A 17,963-nucleotide genomic window follows, 5' to 3' on the forward strand; every position below is an offset into this window, starting at 1 on the left:
TTGTTTGTTTGTTTGTTTTTTGTTATTCAAGATAAATTTGAGACTTGATCTTTCTAACTCTATGAAGGATTGAGTTGGGATTTTGATGAGGCTTGCATTGAATCTGTGTATTGCTTTTGGCAGGATGGCCATTTTTACTATATTATTTCTGCAGTCCTCGAGCATGGGAGATCTTTCCATCTTTTGAGATCTTTTTCAATTTCTTTCTTCAGAGACTTATTGTTTGGTTAGAGTCATACCAAGATACATTATATTGTTTGAGGCTATTGTGAAGGGTGTCATTTCCCTAATTTTGTTCTCAGGCTGTTTATCCTTTGAGTATAGGAAGGCTACTCATTTGTTTGTGTTAATTTTATATCCAGCCACTTTGGTGAAGTTGCTTATCAACTGTAGGAGTTCTCTGATGTGGCGAGCCCCTGACCAGCAGGGGAAGAAGACCACCAACACGGATTCTTCTCTGATCACACTTTTTATTGGAGCATGCAGTTGATGAAGAGCTGGAAGCAAGGGGCGAGGGAGGAGGCAAGGGAGCGGCTTATATTGGCAGGGCAGGATGTTTCTACTATAGATAAGCTAGTCAAGCTGGGATAGGTTGATTGCTGTTGCTGGGCAGACTCATGCTGGGACATGGTCCAAAATGAAGATGTTTACCACACTCCTCGGCGCCATTGTGTAATGGCGAATGGTGTGGATCGCCACACTTCCCCCTTTTCTTTTGTATGAACAAGGTACTAGGCCAGAAGGCCAGAACGAAAAAATTCTCCTGCCTTGAACGTGGCATACCCTGGTTGGCTGTGACTCATCACTCCATAGGCAGAGACTCAGTGGTGGGAAGCTCCGTTTGTGCATGCGCACTCGGCCTGTATATGGCTCAACAAAAACAGGAAGTAGGCGCCATTTTGTGCTATGAGGGCTAACAGGTAACCTGGTTAGAAGGTGGAGACAGAGATCGTCCCTCCCTGTTGGAAATTAAATCATGTTAGACCATGTACGGGGATATCCCCTAGACTCCTTGCTACATCCAGGGTATCCTCGACCTGTCCTCTGCTGTTTTGTTGGGAGAGGGGAGACTTGGGCAGGTAACCCCTATGCTGGACGATATGCCTCCTGAAGGTAATTTAACCTCCATGAGATACCTCTTTCAACAACCTTCCCAGGCGCCAGTCCAGACACTCTGCCATGTGCAATGAGCTAAACTCCAGGCGTGCAAGAGCTGTTTGGACCGGCTTTCTATTGCCTCAGGATAGGCAGCCATACTTCTGCAGAGGTTCCATTCTTCAGAGCCGTAAGTGCCTGCGCAATGACCACTTTGTCTCATTTACTTTGGGTTCTGAGCTTACAGACCAACCATAACAGTAATACCAGCCCGCGGCAGACAGCCAAGCCAAGCATTCTCACCCCCATCTACTCCTAGAAGTGCAAAGCCTCATATGTCTTTGTAGAGACTGATCCAGGCTTGGGGGGACTGAGAAGAATTGGAAAAACAAGGTGTTCCTGCCAAAGGAACTCGAGTCTGGTTAAAAACTTGCATTTTCAGTTCGATCTGGTCTTTAGATTTACAGGGTACCCCGTAATGGCAACGGGTGGAGTAGAATTGAGGAAAAACATTAGACTCATTATGCACAGGCACCGGTATTGGCCAAGTGCAAGAAAAGGACCAAAAATAATTTTCACTGGCATGTATCAGGCGAATCAGCCACCACAACATCGTTATTCTCTTCCACATTTTCATTGTTGGGATTTGCATCCTCCTCTCTTGGGTTTTCAACTCGGCGGGTCAGCCTCTCTGGAACCCAGATCGGGTCAGCTCGGTCCTGTGGAAAAACACAAACAGCTCCCCTGGATCTCTGAATCACAGGATCCGGTCCGTACCAGTTATTGTCCAGCACATCTTTCCACATGACGTGCATGCAAGGAGATAGAACTGAATTTACGTGCCTGTCAGCGGCAGTTGTATTGGACTCATTAAGATTTAAAAAATTAAGTGTAAAGAGAGCTAGAGGTGTTCTTTCTCGTGGGGTAGCATGTTCAGCTATTCCCCCTTTTTGTTTTTGTAGTATCTCCTTGATAGTTCTGTTGGCTCTCTCAACAATGCCTTGTCCTTGAGGATTGTAGGGCAAACCCAGATGATGAGAGACTTCAAGGCGTGCACAAAATGCTTGAAAGCCAGGGAGGTGTAGGCTGGGCCATTATCTGTTTTTATGGTATGTGGCTTACCCCAGGCCGCCCAAGCCTCCAGGCAATGAGTTTTTACATGGGAAACACGCTCACCTGTCATAGGCGTGGCGTGAATAATGCCTGAGCATGTGTCTACAGACACGTGAAGATATTTAAGCCTTCCAAATTCGGGTACATGTGTCACGTCCATTTGCCAGAGGGATAAAGGCTTAAGGCCTTTTGGATTCACCCCAATATGAGGCGGGTGATGAAAAGGAACACACAATTGGCAGTTCTTAACTATATCTCTTGCCATATTTCTGGTAATATGGAACTTTAATCTTAAAGTATTCGCTGGGACGTGATATAAGTCATGAAAATGCTTTGCCGATTCAAAAGGATCTATAGCCACCATAATTGTTTGGCGTGTTGTTCTATCCACGATATCATTCATGGTGCTCAATGGTCCTGGGAAGGTCTTAAGAACCTCTAGTACTACTAAACATTCCACAATTTGAGGTGAGGTTTCATTATATTGTTTAGATACTGTCTTGCAATTAACTACATAAGCACCTATACCAGTTTTGATCCATCAGTATATACCACGATTCCATCTGGGAGTGAATTTCTGGCTGTCACTCGTGGAAATACTACAGCCTGACTCAGGGCAAATTGTAAAATTGGATGCTTTGGATAATGATTGTCAATCTGTCCAGCAAAGGAGGTAACTAAAATCGCCCATTCATTGGATGTAGCTGCCAAAATTTGAACTTGTGCTGCAGTATACGGCACAATCAAAGAATTAGGATCTTGCGTACCTAACAGCATTCATCACATAAGAAGAATCTGAAAATAAATTAAATTGAAAGGAGCATTATTTGAAAACTTTTAACATAATTTGTAATTTAATCACCTGTGAGGAGCCAGGCTGATATTGGCACAAAACGGGCTCATTGTGCTCGATCATACAAGCTCCACAGCCTGTTTTTGATCCATCTGTAAATATATTGGGGGCACCTGGCAAGGGTGCTTGTGCAGTTACTTTTGGAAACACCACAGGATGTTCCTTAAAAATGAAAGCAAAGGATGTCTGGGATAATGATCAAAACAACAGTGCAATATGACCCAATCATTAATTGTTCTGCACAAAATCTGCACCTGAGAGGCAGTATAGGGAACGTTCAGTGATGTAAGATTCTTCTCAAAAACTGTAGGCATTGTTGTATCTCTAGAAGGGTCAATTTAGTAATTGCAGTAGAGTAATGATCAATAGATTTTGCTGGTGAGGCTCTAGGATGTACCCACAACAACGGACCTTCTTGCCATAGCAGGCCTGTAGGCTGCAAAAAGGTAGACAAAATGCATAAAGCAATTTTCTCTTTTTCTTTGTAGCGAAACAACACTGTGTCTTGTAAGCCTTGTTTTACTTTGTTGAGGGCTACTCTAGCCTCTTGTGTTAATATTTAGTGTGAATCTAAGGCCGAATTTTAATGCCTTTATAATTTCTATATAGCCTTATTAATGTTTTATAGATCTAAGTTTGAAACTTTATTTTGAACCACATCTATATGAATCTGTTAAAAATATTCTTTTGGCCAAAACTCTCTATGTGAAGCCTGTAAGATAAGGCCAGACCTACACCCATCAATCTTGCAAGGAATAGCCTGTAACTAGACCCCATTTTATGAAGGTCAAATAACAAAAGGAACTTGTAATATTAAAGCATAACTACAATTTTTGAAAGCAAAACCCAATTTTAAACAATCTTTTCTCCTTAAAATAATAGCAAACACATTATTTTCATATTGTAAAGTTTGTTCATCAGCTTGTGTGTTTGACTGTATGACAGTATAACTTATTGAAGAGACATTATTTTAAATCTTATTTTTTATAAGTCTGAGTTCTAGGATAAGAATCACATAAAATATTATATCAATTTAGAAATATCTTAGAAACCTGTATTTCTTGGCTTCTGTCATGCCACATGTTGCTTAAGATAGCTTTAACCCTAAATTATCAGTTTTAAACTTACCTTTTGTTACCATTATATTTTCTTTTAAATCATGTCCAAATAACTTATGAGTCAATACTCTATAATCAAGGCATGTAAAACATTTATACCTTTAAGACCAATTAGAAATAAGGATGAAGCAATTACACAAATCTCATTAATTTAAACCACATATATATATTTTTCCAGCTGTAATTTCAGGGGAATAAAACACCTTGAGCCCAACCATCACCATGGTAGAAATTTTTTTCAGGAGAATTAACCATTAAGTTTGAGACTGCTGGCCTCTTAAAAGTAGCTTTTTTTATCCAGCTGTGTTTAACTCATAGTTAAGAATGTGAAGTTCCTTTAATCATCTTCTTCTGTGTAAATTGCAGACTGACAGGACTGCCAGTAAATAACGCCCCTTTTTAACCATTTTATGTTTTCTTTTTAACACATAACATAAACACAACAATCATTCAGCCACTCAAACAATAGACAACATAAATTGACACACATATAGACAAGTTTTGGTGCACCAAAAATAGGCAACAGACAGAAATGGAACTTAATGTCCCAAAAAGATACAAATACCTTAACCAGAACTAAGAATATCTCCATTAGGATTCAGAGAGAAAATAGGACGTCTCCCATTTTCTTCTGTTTCCTGGAAAGTTTTAAAATTAGCTTTTAACCATTATTATTATTATTATTATTATTATTATTATTATACTTTTTTAATACCATGTCTTGTGCATGGAAAAACTGCTTTTCAGAAACCTGCTTTTTCTCTTGTTTAAGAGTTAACTTTTTATCTTCTTTTTCTTCTGGGAGTTCTGCCAGAAAAGGGAAGAAAACACAGTGACCTTGTAGAGAAAAACACAGTGACCTTGTAGAGAGAGGTAGGAGGGGAGGAGAGCCCAGGATTTTCTTTGTCCGGCCGTTTTTAACTGTCTCTGACTTTTAAAGTATAATTTTTCTTCTAGAGAATTTAGCTCGAGTAGGCTGCATAAATTCCTCAGGTGTGATCTAGCTCTCCGTGGAGCTCCTTTGAGAGGGCTATACTTAAAGCAAGCTCTTGCTCTCCCAAATAACCGCGCAGGCTAGCAAAAAGCTGCTTTAAAAGTAGGGTTGTGAACTTTCTTGTAGTTCTCACTTAACTGTGAAGTTTGTTTTTAGTTTATTACTATGTAAACCCTCTTTCCTTTGGCGAACTTCCCCACCCCTGGTCTGCCTTAATCTGCAGGGCGAGGCTAACTAGCCACACTCTCCTTTGTATAAGGCAGGGAAGGTGGCTATCCACCCAGGCCCATATCTTTTTTCCTATTTAGCTGCTTCCTCTTTTAACTCTTCCTCCTCCCGACTCTGAAAACTCCTGCTCAGAGTCACTGCTAGCCAGATCTAAGGCTATTTATTTTCTTTTAAACATATACAAAGTATTCTCTCCGGGTGACTTGTACTTCATCCCCCGGGGCACAACTGCTTTTAATGGATATAAAGTATCCTCTCCGGGTGACTTGTACTTCGTCTCCCAGGGCACAACTGCTTCTTCTAGTACTGGATACAGGGGTTCCTTTTTACCTTTCCTTTTTGTATCTCTTTTACTTTTACTTTAACAACTTTTTTCTTTTTTGCGCGCTTCCCTTTTTGTGTTTTTTCTTTTTCTTTTCATTTTTATCCTTTTTACACTTTGCAGGCCTGTCTTCCTCCCCCTTTTTTGATTCGGCTTCTGATAGACTATCCTGGTGTGTAGCCAAAACTTTACTTCCTTGCTTAATCAGTTCCATGTTCTTACTGTCCTTGAGGCACGAATGGACCAGCTTCCATAAGGGAATCGATCCTCGGCCAATCCTATCTTCCTGTTTTGCTCTCTCAAGGTCTTTTCCTAGTTTTTCCCAGCAGCCGAGGTTAAGATCGCCCGAAACAGCGAACCATGGTGCTGCCTTATCAATATCCTTCACTATGGTTTCTATTGTACACGGTGATACCTTCAGTCCTCGCTGCTTTAGCAGACCCTGTATAGGGGCTGCAAAGTCACAGGTGCCATGTCCGGCCCCCAAGTTATTGCCCATACTGCCCACTTATCTACGAGGGACTTACAGTACAGTAAGAAACGCCGCTTTATCTACAGCAGTCCTACTTTCGTTTTTAAACCCAACAAAGGCACTCCTCGCCAGGTTTATGGCAATGAAGCCAAAAACAGCACAGAAGAGTTACCACGACTAAGTAGGGAAAAATTCCGGCGAACACCAAAGGGTCAACAGGATAACCGAACCACATACCTGGGGAGCCGCTCCATGTGTAGAGTTCTGAATCCACCCCTTACCTGTGTCCGCTGGGTGCGAGAATATCCCGGGTTTCGGCACCAGCTGTGGCGAGCCCCTGACCAGCAGGAGAAGAAGACCACCGACACGGATTCTTCTCTGATCACACTTTTTATTGTAGCATGCCGTTGATGAAGAGCTGGAAGCAAGGGGCGAGGGAGGAGGCAAGGGAACGGCTTATATTGGCAGGGCAGGATGTTTCTACTATAGATAAGCTAGTCAAGCTGGGATAGGTTGATTGCTGTTGCTGGGCAGACTCATGCTGGGACATGGTCCAAAATGAAGGTGTTTACCACACTCCTCGGCGCCATCTTGTAATGGCGAATGGTGTGGATCGCCACACTCTGATGTGTTTTTTGGGGGGGCGTTTCAGTGTACTATCATATCATTTGCAAATAGTGATACTTTGACTTTTTTTTTTTTCTAATTTGTGTCCCTTTGACCTCCTTTTGTCATCTAATTGCTCTAGGTATAACCTCAAGTACTATATTGAATAAATATGGAGAGAGGACAACCTTTTGAAGTCCCTATTTTTAGTGGGATTGCTTCCATTTATTCTCCATCTAGTCTGATGTTGGCTATTGGTTTACTGTATAATGATTTTACAATGTTAATTATGGGCCTTGAATTCTTGTTCTTTCCAAGACATTTACCATGAAATGATGCTGAATTTTGTCAAATGGGATTTCAGCATCTAATGAAATGATCATGTGTTTTATTTCTTTTATGTAGTGGATTACATTGATGGATTTCCATATATTGAAACATCCCTCCATCACTGTGATGAAACCTACTTGATCATGTTGAGTGATTGTTTGATGTGTTCTTGGAATCAGTTGGCAAGAATTTTATTGAGTATTTTTCCATTGGTATTCATAAGAGAAACTGGTCTGAAATTCTCTTTCTTTGTTGGATCTTTGTGTGGGTTGGGTATCAGTGTAACTATGGTTTCATAGAACGAGTTTGGTAGTGTTCCTTCTGTTTCTACTTTATCGAATAGTTTGAAGAGTATTGTGTTAGGTAATCTTTGAAGGTCTGATAGAATTCTGCACTAAAACCATCTGGTCCTGTGCTTTTTTTGGTTGGGTGAATTCCAATGAACACTTCAATCTCTTTAGGGGTTATGGGACCATTTAGATGGTTGATCTGATCCTGATTTAACTTTGGTGTTTGATATCTGTCTAGGAATTTGTCCATTTCATCCAGATTCTAAAGTTATGTTGAGTATAGTCTTATGAATTAGGATCTAATGATTTTACAAATGTCCTCACTTTCTATTGTCATATGTCCCATTTCATTTCTGATTTTCTTAATTTGGATACTGTATCTGTGCCCTGTGCTTAGTCTGGCTAAGGTTTTATCTATCTTGTTGATTTTCTCAAAGAACCAAGCTCCTGCATTCTTTAATTTTCTGTATAGTGCTTTCTGTTTCGACTTGGTTGATTTCAGCCCAGAGTTTGATAATTTCTTGCCTTCTGCTCCTGTTTGATGTATTAGCTTCTTTCTGTTCTAAAACTTTCAGGTGTGCTTTTAGGCTGTTCATATATGCTCTCTCCAGTTTCTTTTTGGAGGCACTCAGAGCTATGAGTTTTCCTCTTACTACTATTTTCATTGTGTTCCACAATTTGGGTATATTGTGTCTTCATTTTCATTAAATTCTAAAAAATATTTGATTTCATTCCTTATTCCTACCTTGACGAAGGTATCATTGAGTAGAGCATTGTTCAGCTTCCGTGTGTATGTGGGCATTCTGTTGTTTTTGTTGCTATTGTAGATCACACATTCTCCAAAGAGCTCTGATAGGAGTTTGATATTTTAATATCTGTTGAAGTCTGTTTTGTGACTAATTACATGGTCAGTTTTGGAGAAGGTACCATAAGGTGCTGAGAAGAAGTTATATTGTTTGACTTAGAATGACATGTTCTATGCCTATTATATCCATTTGGTCTAAAACTTCTGTGAGTTTCACTGTGTCTCTGTTTAGTTTATGTTTCCCTGATGTGTCCATTTAGGAGAGTGGGGTGTTGAAGTCACCCACAATTATTGTGTGAGGTGCAATGTGTGCTTTAAGCTTTAGTGAAGTTTCTTTTACTAATGAGGTTGCCCTTATATTTTGAGCATAGGTGTTCAGAATTGAGAGTTCTTCTTGGAAGATTTTTCCTTTGATGAGTATAAAGTGTCTTTCTGTATCTTTCTTATGACTTTTGGTTGAAAGTCTATTTTATTGGACATTGTTTGGGCACTCCAGTTTGTTTCTTGGGGCCATTTGATTGGAAAATTGTTTTCTAGCCTTCTACTCTGAAGTAATGTTTGTCTTTGACACTGAGATGCATTTCCTGTATGCAGAAAATGTTGGGTCCTGTTTATGTATCCAGTTGTTAGTCTGTGCCTTTTTATTGGGGAACTGAGTCAACTGATGTTAAGAGATATTATGGAATAGTGATTGTTGATTCCTGTTATTTTTATGAAATTTTTATATTTGTTTCATTATCTTCTTTTGGGTTTGTTCAAAGAATTTAATTTCTTCCATTTTCTAGTGTGTAGTTTCTCTTCTTTTTTGGTATTTTCTATTCATTATCCATTGAAGGAGTGGTTTTGTGAAAAGATATTGGGCAAATTTGTTTTTGTTATGAAATAACTTTTTTATCCATCTATGAAAATTGATAGATTTCCTGGGTATAGTAACCTTGGTTAACTTTTGTGTTCTCTTAGGGTCTGTATGGAATCTGTTTAGGCTCTTTTAACCTTCATAGTCTCTGGTGAGAAATCTGGTGTAATTCTGATAGGCCTACCTTTATATGTCACTTGACATTTTCCCGTTCAGCTTTTAATATCCTTTGTTTGTTTAGTGCACTTGCTGTTTTAATTATTATGTGATGCAAGGAATTTCTTTTCTGATCAAATCTATTTGGAGTTCTGTCGGCTTCTTTTATATTCTTGGGCACCTCTTTCTTTAGGTTATGGAAGTTTTCTTCTATAATTTTGCTGAAGGCATTTACTGGTCCCTTACATTGGAAATCTTCACTCTCTTCTATACGTATAATCCTTAGTTTTGGTCTTCTCAGTTTGTCCTGGATTTGCTTGATGTCCCGGTTCAGGAGTTTTTTGCATTTTTCAGTTTCTTTGACTGTTCTATAAATGCTTTCTATGGTATCTTCTGAATCTGAGATTTTCTCTTCTATCTCTCATATTCTGTTGTTGATACTTGGATCCATGACTCCGGACTTTTTTTGCTAGGTTTTCTATGTTCAGAGTTGTTTTCCCTTGTAATTTCTTTATTGTTTCTATCTCTATCTTTATATCCTGTATATCTTTGTTCAATTCCTTACATGTTTTGTTGTGTTTTCCCTTAGTTCTTCAGGGGCTTCTTCCTGTTTACTTGTGTTCTCCTGTATTTCTGTAAGGGAGTTTTTAAAGTCCTTTTTAAAGCTTCCTATCAGCATCATGAGCTGTCATTTTTATATCCAAATCTTGCTTTTCTGGTGTGTTGGGGCATCCAGGACTTGCTGTTTTGGGTGAATTGGGTTCAGATGGTGCCATATTGCCTTGATTTCTGTTAGTAACTTTCCTACATTTGCCTTTTGCCATCTGGATATTTCTAGAGTTAGTTGTCTTGCTATCTCTGGCTGTTGCTTGTCCTGCTGTGCACCTGCAAGCCTCTCTCAGTACCCCCTTGAAGACTGACATTCCCTTATTTCAAAGCGCTATGGTGCTGCCCAGCTCCTGGGTGCAGGTGGGGCCCTAGCACACCATGTCCCAAGTGATCTTACACTCCGGTTTTCCCTGCATTTCTGGCTGTACCTGTCTGCTCAGTAACAGGAGCAAAGATGGCAGCCTCACCTATAAACAGGAGACTCCCTCTAAATGTGTGACTCCCCAAAGGGCTGATGTCCCCTGGTTGGGTAGGTGCATATATGTGTGTGGCACTGCCCAGCTCCTTGATGCATGTGGGGCCCTAGCATACAGTCTCAAGTGATCTTACACTTGTGTGTTCCCTGCATTTCTGGCTGTAACAGGCTGCTCAGTCTCAGGAGTGAAAATGGTAGCCTCACCTCTAATTTTGATACTCCCTGCAGAGCAGACGTTCCTTGATAGGATAGGTGCACAGATGGCTTTGGCCCAGCTCAGCTCCTGGGTGAAGGTGGGGCACTGACAGATTGTGTCACGAGTGATCTTACACTCAGGTGTTCTCTGCATCCCTGGCTGCACCCTTCTGCTCAGTCACAGGAGCAAAGATCCAGACTATTTTATTATCTGATTAAGAAGCAGCTCCAATGTGGTAGTAGAATTTCGGGTTATAGTAGGGATTTTCATGTTTAATGATGCTTAGTTTTAGCAATTCACATTATATCCCTTCTTCCCAAATCAAATACTAATGGCTAGATTATATTTACATTTCACGAGGTTAGATCTTGCCTCTGGTAGGAGACATTATACTTCATGTAAATGTTTTCTGTTTGGTGCTGTACTCTGCAGAAATCATCAATGTCTGTCCTCAACCCATTAACATATAGCATTTTTAACACACAAAATAAAAATAGTTCCATCATTTTCAATACAAGTGAGGGAGAATTTCAATGTCAAGGATGAATTGACAGTTCCATTTTACCTAACAATTGTTTCTGCTTTAAGCATTTCCCCTCACATGTCAATGTGATAAACAGGGAGGCCCTTTCATGTTTAAAGCACTGATTGGAAATACATTAAATAAACTTTCAACTTGAGTATATCTGAGACTTGGAATTTTGAAGACTATAAAAAATTTCAGGGAAATTTTAGAGTAATTGAGCTGCTCCAAATCTTCCAAAATATTTTATCATTGTTAATACTTCAGTGGCAGCTTGATTAACATCTATATTTATATTGCATAGTTAGAAGAATTTTTTTTTCATTTTTTTATTCAATATATTTTTTATTTACATTTCAAATGATTTCCCCTTTTCTAGCCCCCCACTTCCCAGAAGTCCCGCAAGCCCCTGTCTCTCCCCCTGTCCTCCCACCCACCCCTTCCCACTTCCCCGTTCTGGTTTTGCCGAATACTGCTTCACTGAGTCTTTCCAGAACAAGGGGCCACTCCTCCTTTCTTCTTGTACCTCATTTGATGTGTGGATTATGTTTTGGGTATTCCAGTTTTCTAGGTTAGTATCCACTTATTAGTGAGTGCATACCATGATTCACCTTTTGAGTCTGGGTTACCTCACTTAGTATGATGTTCTCTAGCTCCATCCATTTGCCTAAGAATTTCATGAATTCATTGTTTCTATTGGCTGAATAGTAGTCCATTGTGTAGATATACCACATTTTTTGCATCCACTCTTCTGTTGAGGGATACCTGGGTTCTTTCCAGCACCTGGCAATTATAAATAGGGCTGCTATGAACATAGTAGAGCATGTATCCTTATTTCATGGTGGTGAATCCTCTGGGTATATGCCCATGAGTGGTATAGCAGGATCTTCTGGAAGTGAGGTGCCCAGTTTTCTGAGGAACAGCCAGACTGATTTCCAGAGTCGTTGTACCAATTTGCAACCCCACCAGCAGTGGAGGAGTGTTCCTCTTTCTCCACACCCTCTCCAACACCTGCTGTCTCCTGAATTTTTAATCTTAGCCATTCTGACTGGTGTAAGGTGAAATCTCAGGGTTGTTTTGATTTGCATTTCCCTAATGACTAATGAAGTTGAGCATTTTTTAAGATGCTTCTCCACCATCCGAAGTTCTTCAGGTGAGATTTCTTTGTTTAACTCTGTACCCCATTTTTAATAGGGTTGTTTGGTTTTCTGGAGTCTAAATTTTTGAGTTCTATATATATATTGGATATTAGCCCTCTATCTGATATAGGATTGGTGAAGATCTTTTCCCAATTTGTTGGTTGCTGATTTGTCCTCTTGATGGTGTCCTTTGCCTTACAGAAACTTTGTAATTTTATGAGGTCCCATTTTTATAGAATACATAAAATATTTAATTTTTATATCAAACACTTAATACTTATCCTCAGACTTTTAATCTTATACCCAGAAATAATCCATAAACAAGTGAAACATTCAGGAAGCAAATCTTCATCCATTGGAGCTCATATCACAGACATAAATCAACATCATATGGACATGTCTATGGACAAAGCATCTGAAATGAATATTCATGCCCGGTTAGGCATGATGTTCTCTCTAAGTAGAATTTGTTGTCTGCATTTTACATATTCAGGATCTGGCCCTCTGGCATTTTCTTTCAAACCAGCCAACATGGCCATGTTCCGATATCATTCCATGATCATTTTGTCTCTTTTGGACCCTTATTACTGCCTGACTTTAATGTGGACATTTGGGAGATCATTGAATATAATGGAGAAAATTTCAGATACTATGAAATATTCTCCTATTTATATACAGATAATTCAATCATAGATGAAAAGTCTATATTATAATGATAACTTGGGAAAATAGAGAGATGCAGGGCATTCTTTCTTTTAGGTTCTTATTGAAGCGGCAGAGGAGTAAGTGTGTCAGCGGTAGGTAAGACTTGGTCTTAGGAGTCTGGGGCTAAGGCTGTCTTAAAAGATATTTAGGTTGTTGTATAATAAGAAAAAATTACTTATCTAAGTCTAAGTTACCTGAATACTCTATCAGAACTGTCTTCTCTTATCCTCTGAGGCCAGAAACTTCAGTACAAATAAATGTCCTTTGAATGATCTTAGCTCTAACTTTCTACCTTATAGTTGAATGTCGCAGGAAGAAAAAATGTCACTTAGAGAAGTGATTATAGAGTTTATTAGTAAGGTGTAAAACGTTTCTAATTAAAGATATCTAAAGGGAAAAGCAGAAAAATCCTAAGCAAGGAAAGTCAAAATTCGTCTAAGTGGGGGACAAGAAAAAATTCTATTCTAAGTGGGGAAAGGAAAAAAATTCTTTCTTCCTCTCTCATCTCTTTGTCCTCATTTCTTTTCCCTCTTTCAGAATACATGATCACGTGTATCAAAGTTCATCATCATTTTACACAAACAATCAAATCATAAATTAAAGTAGAGGTTTACAACAGAGACTGTTTAGATGCATATCCATTAGGAGTAATTATCTAGCTAAACATCCATCACCTATCTCAGTTACACAGGTTCACTGAAGGTTTAAAAACCACAACTAAGTTATTAGTTCTTGAGTTCTTTGTATACATTAGATATTAGCCCTCTATTGGATATAGAACTGGTAAAAAATAATTTTCCAAATTTTTGGTTACCATTTTGTCCTATTGACTGTGTCCTTTCCCTTATGGAAGTTTGTAATTTTATGAAGTCCCATTTGTTGATTCAGAACATAAGTTATCAGTGTTCAGTTCAGGAAATTTCCCCCTGTGCCCATATGCTTGAAGCTCTTCCCCACTTTCTTTTCTATTAATTTCAGTGTATCTAGCTTTATGATGAGGTCCATGATCTACTTGTCCTTGAACTTTGTGCAAGGAGATAGGATTGGATTTACTTGCATTCTTCTGCATGCTATTGGCCATTTGGACCAGCACTGTAGGAAGCTGCTAAGTGCTGCACCTTAAAGTTTCTGCCTTCTGCCCCTGAGAAGGCCCCTGAGTATTTGGAAAGCCTGCTGCTTCTTGCCCCTTCTGCATACAGACAGCCTATCAGCAGGTCACATGGGGCTTAACCTAATTTGATCTTGGGACAGCATAAAAAGGTTTGGTCGGCACTCCCCAGAAGAAGAAGAAGCTTTGTTCAAGGTTCCTGAATAAACTGCTTGGAGGAAGAAAACTCCCTGGTCTGGCGTTATCTCTTGCTGGACAAGGGGGATCACAACACAGCACCACCTTTTCAAAAGGCTACCTTCTTTCTACTGGATGGTTTTAGCTCCTTTTTCAAAGATCACCTGACCATAGGTATTTGGGTTCATTTCTGGGTCTTCAATTCTATTCCATGGCTCTACATGCCTGTCACAATACAAATAGCATGTACTCTTTTTTCACTATTGCTCTATATTACATCTGGAGGTCCAGGATGCTAATTCCCCAAAAGTTCTTTTATTGTTGAGAATTTTTTTTGCAATCCTGTTTTTTTTTTTTTTTTTTTTTTTGTTATTCCAGATGAATTTGAGAAATTCTCTTTCTAACTCTTTGAAAAATTGAGTTGGAATTTTGATGTGGATTGCATTGAATCTATATATTGTTTTGGCAAGATGGTCAACTGTTCTATACTAATCCTGCCAATCCATGAGCATGGGAAATCTTTTCATCATCTGACTCTTCTTCAATTTCTTTCTTCACAGACTTGAATTTCTTGTCATAAAGATTTTACACATATGTTGCCGCCCGCGGCCACATGCGAACCGGATTACCTGGAAGAGAATTCTGGGGTTAACGGGAAGGGGGCGAAAGAGAAATGAGTCAAGAGGACAGTTGCCCATAGAGATTGACTTTACTATTATTTAGCCAATATTTATAGTCTTTGGAAAACCACCCTGCCCCCCAAATGGCCGCGAGTTCGTTGGATCTTCTTCTCGGTGGGTTGTCTGCTTTCAGTCAGACAGTTTTCTGCTGGTCTCCAGGTGGAGCTGCGCTGAGGCGGCCCTGGTAGTTAAGGTGAAAGTGGCTGTATCGTTCCCAACGGAACAAGGGCCGGAGATAACTCCGGGGGAAGAGTGGGGGTTGCTAGCCAGGAGGGTCACAGCTAAATGCTGTGGGGGGAAGGGACAATTCCCCCTTAATTATTAATTTTTAACAACTCAGTGGATATAAGTATATTCGTCCAATGGGCGATGGGCTTTCACCAGTGAGGGAAAACAGAGGTCCAACCTCCTTAAACATTAATGACATCTTTTTCAGGGGAGGGGAAATAGACTGCCTTACTAATTTGAGGACAGTCTCTTAATGTCAACCCCCATGCAGCTGGACGTGCTTTTCAGGGAAATCCGGAGTCAGGATTTTTTCCGTTTCCCTTGCATTGCATTGCCTCGCACCTCAAACTGATGTCCATGTTTGTTATATTAACAAACATGCATAGTTCCGAATACTATGCAGCCTCCTTTTTGAGGATCCACTGGTAAAATAAATGCTCTGTGAATATGAGCTGGCTGGCTATAATAACCACCCATCCTCATCCTGGCGGCCATTGCTGGAGGAGCTTATCTTCTGAGTGTTATCTGCTTGAAATATTAAAGGAGATTAAGAGAAAAAACCTGTTTGGTCAGTATCGGAAGGCCCAAGATGCTTAATTTGATTGAAAATTTGTGACTTCAGGCAAGAGGCCTGGCTTGCAACTTAATTGCAAGAACATAAAGGAACCTTTCTTCCCAAGTAAGTGGGAAGCGGCTTAGGGAAAGCCTTTTGAGTTAATTATACTTACCAGCAGCTTTAGGGTGTATTTACCTGTCATACCAATCTCTCTGGCAGCCAGCGTGCTCCATCTTCTCCTTGAGAAAAATGCAAATGGACCCTCTCCCCCAGATTAAAACGGGGTCTGGATCATTCCATGTATTAGTTAAAGGGTCCCGCCACTTAACCATGGCGTAGGAATTGGAAGTAGCTGGGTGCCAATGTCGGTCTGCTGCAGACTGACCTTTAGCATCCGTTTGGAGAAAATTTAAAACAAATAAGACAAAGGCAAGATGTGATTTGGGAGACCTGGGGGGGGGTATAGATTCCCCTTCTTTGTTTTAAGAAGCCAGTTTTTATGGGTGCGGTGAGCACGCTCTACGATTCCTTGACCCATTGGCTTATAAAGAATTCCAGTTTTAAGTTTTATATTAAATTCCTTGCAAAATGAGATAAAGTTCTTACCAGAATAGGCTGGTCCATTGTCTGTCTTAATGACTTTGGGTAATCCCATGGTATTAAAAGCTTGTAAACAATGATCAATTACATTTTTAGAGGCTTCTCCCGAATGCAGGGAGGCAAAAAGGAGTCCCGAGTACATATCAATGCAAACATGTATAAATTTTAATTTCCCAAATTCTGCATAGTGAGTTACATCCATTTGCCAAATTTGATTGGGCATAAGGCCACGTGGATTAACCCCTAAGTGGGGGACTGGTGCTAAAGTAAGACAATTAGGGCATTGTTTCACAATCATTCTTGCTTGCTCCTTTGTGATCTTATGACAGAGTCTTAATGTATGGCTAGAAAGATGAAATTTATCATGATCACGTCTAGCCAATTCTATAGGTTTTAAAACTAAAGCCTCTCCTATGAGAGCCTTGTCAATGCACTCATTACCCTGAGCCAAAGGTCCAGGAAGACCTGAGTGAGCTCGTATATGGCCAATACAAAAGGGATTTTTTCCTAGCAAGAATGATACTTTGCAATTGTGAAAACAAGGATCCAGCTGGCGTATTAAAATTAAATGTGCCACAAGTTTCTAATTGTGGTATAGAAAATGCAAAATAAGCACTGTCAGTAAAGAGACTAAAAGTACTATCTATAGATTGAAAGACACACAACACCGCTGTCAGCTCTGATAACTGAGAAGAAAGCCCAGGGGTCTCTATGACCACCTGTTGATTATTAATAAGATATCCGGCTCTTCCTTTGGAAGAGCCGTCTGTGAAAATTAAAAGAGCATTATGCAACAGCTGTAAAGATGTCATTTTAGGAAATAAAATCTCATGCATATTTAAAAACTTCATCAATTTGTCTTGAGGATAATGGTTATCTATAGTCCCTTCAAAGCCTATTTGAGCAAGCAACCAATCTGTGCTATGCTGTTTTAACCAAGCATCTTGATCTACACTATAAGGCTGAATAATAACATCTGGTTCTTTGCCAAAATACGTTAGCGCCTGCTTTCTTCCAAGCACAATTACTTGGGCTACTGCCTCATAATATGGCAAGATATTATGCCTTGAACACACCCTCAAATGAATCCACATCAGAGGAGCCTTTTGCCATAATAAACCTTTAGGTGAATGAGTCGTATGAAAAATTAGCAGATGCAAAGGTAAAGAATAATCTATATAGGTAACAAATTGATTTTCAATAACTTTCTCCACTGTCTGTAAAGCCAAAAGTCCTTCTGAAGTTAATAATCTAGGGGATGTAGGATCAGCATTCCCCTTTAGAATATCAAATAAATGTTGTAATTCTCCTGTAGTAAGCTTTAAATATGGCCGAAGCCAGTTAATGTCACCCAATAACTTCTGAAAATCATTTAAAGTTTTAAAATTGTCCCTGCGGATAATTATCTTTTGGGAAATAATTGCTTGGTCTGTAAGTTTAAAACCCAGATAATTATACGGATCCTAGGTCTGTACCTTCTCTGGTGCTATTTGCAATCCTTTAGCGGCTAAAGCTTGCTGTAAATCTTTAAAACACAAAAGCAAAGTCTGAGGATTTTTTACTGCAAATAGAAAATCATCTGCGAAATGGATAAAGTAAATATCTGGCCATTTTTGTCTTACAGGCTGAATGGCCTGTGCCACAAACTTCTGACATAAAGCTGGGCTGTTAGCCATGCTCTAAGGAAGAACTGTCCATTGATATCTTTTCATAGGTTCCATGAAGTTAA

At 39.6% G+C, this 17,963-nt stretch overlaps 1 gene segment (V, D, J or C); it reads left to right on the forward strand.

Moving 5' to 3' along the window:
- LOC127687767 (Ig heavy chain V region 3-like) overlaps window positions 1-17,963 on the forward strand; it is a 507,571-nt gene that overhangs the window by 245,253 nt on the left and 244,355 nt on the right.

This window comes from Apodemus sylvaticus, chromosome 6, assembly GCF_947179515.1.
Source record: "Apodemus sylvaticus chromosome 6, mApoSyl1.1, whole genome shotgun sequence".
Classification (NCBI taxonomy): Eukaryota; Metazoa; Chordata; class Mammalia; order Rodentia; family Muridae; genus Apodemus; species Apodemus sylvaticus.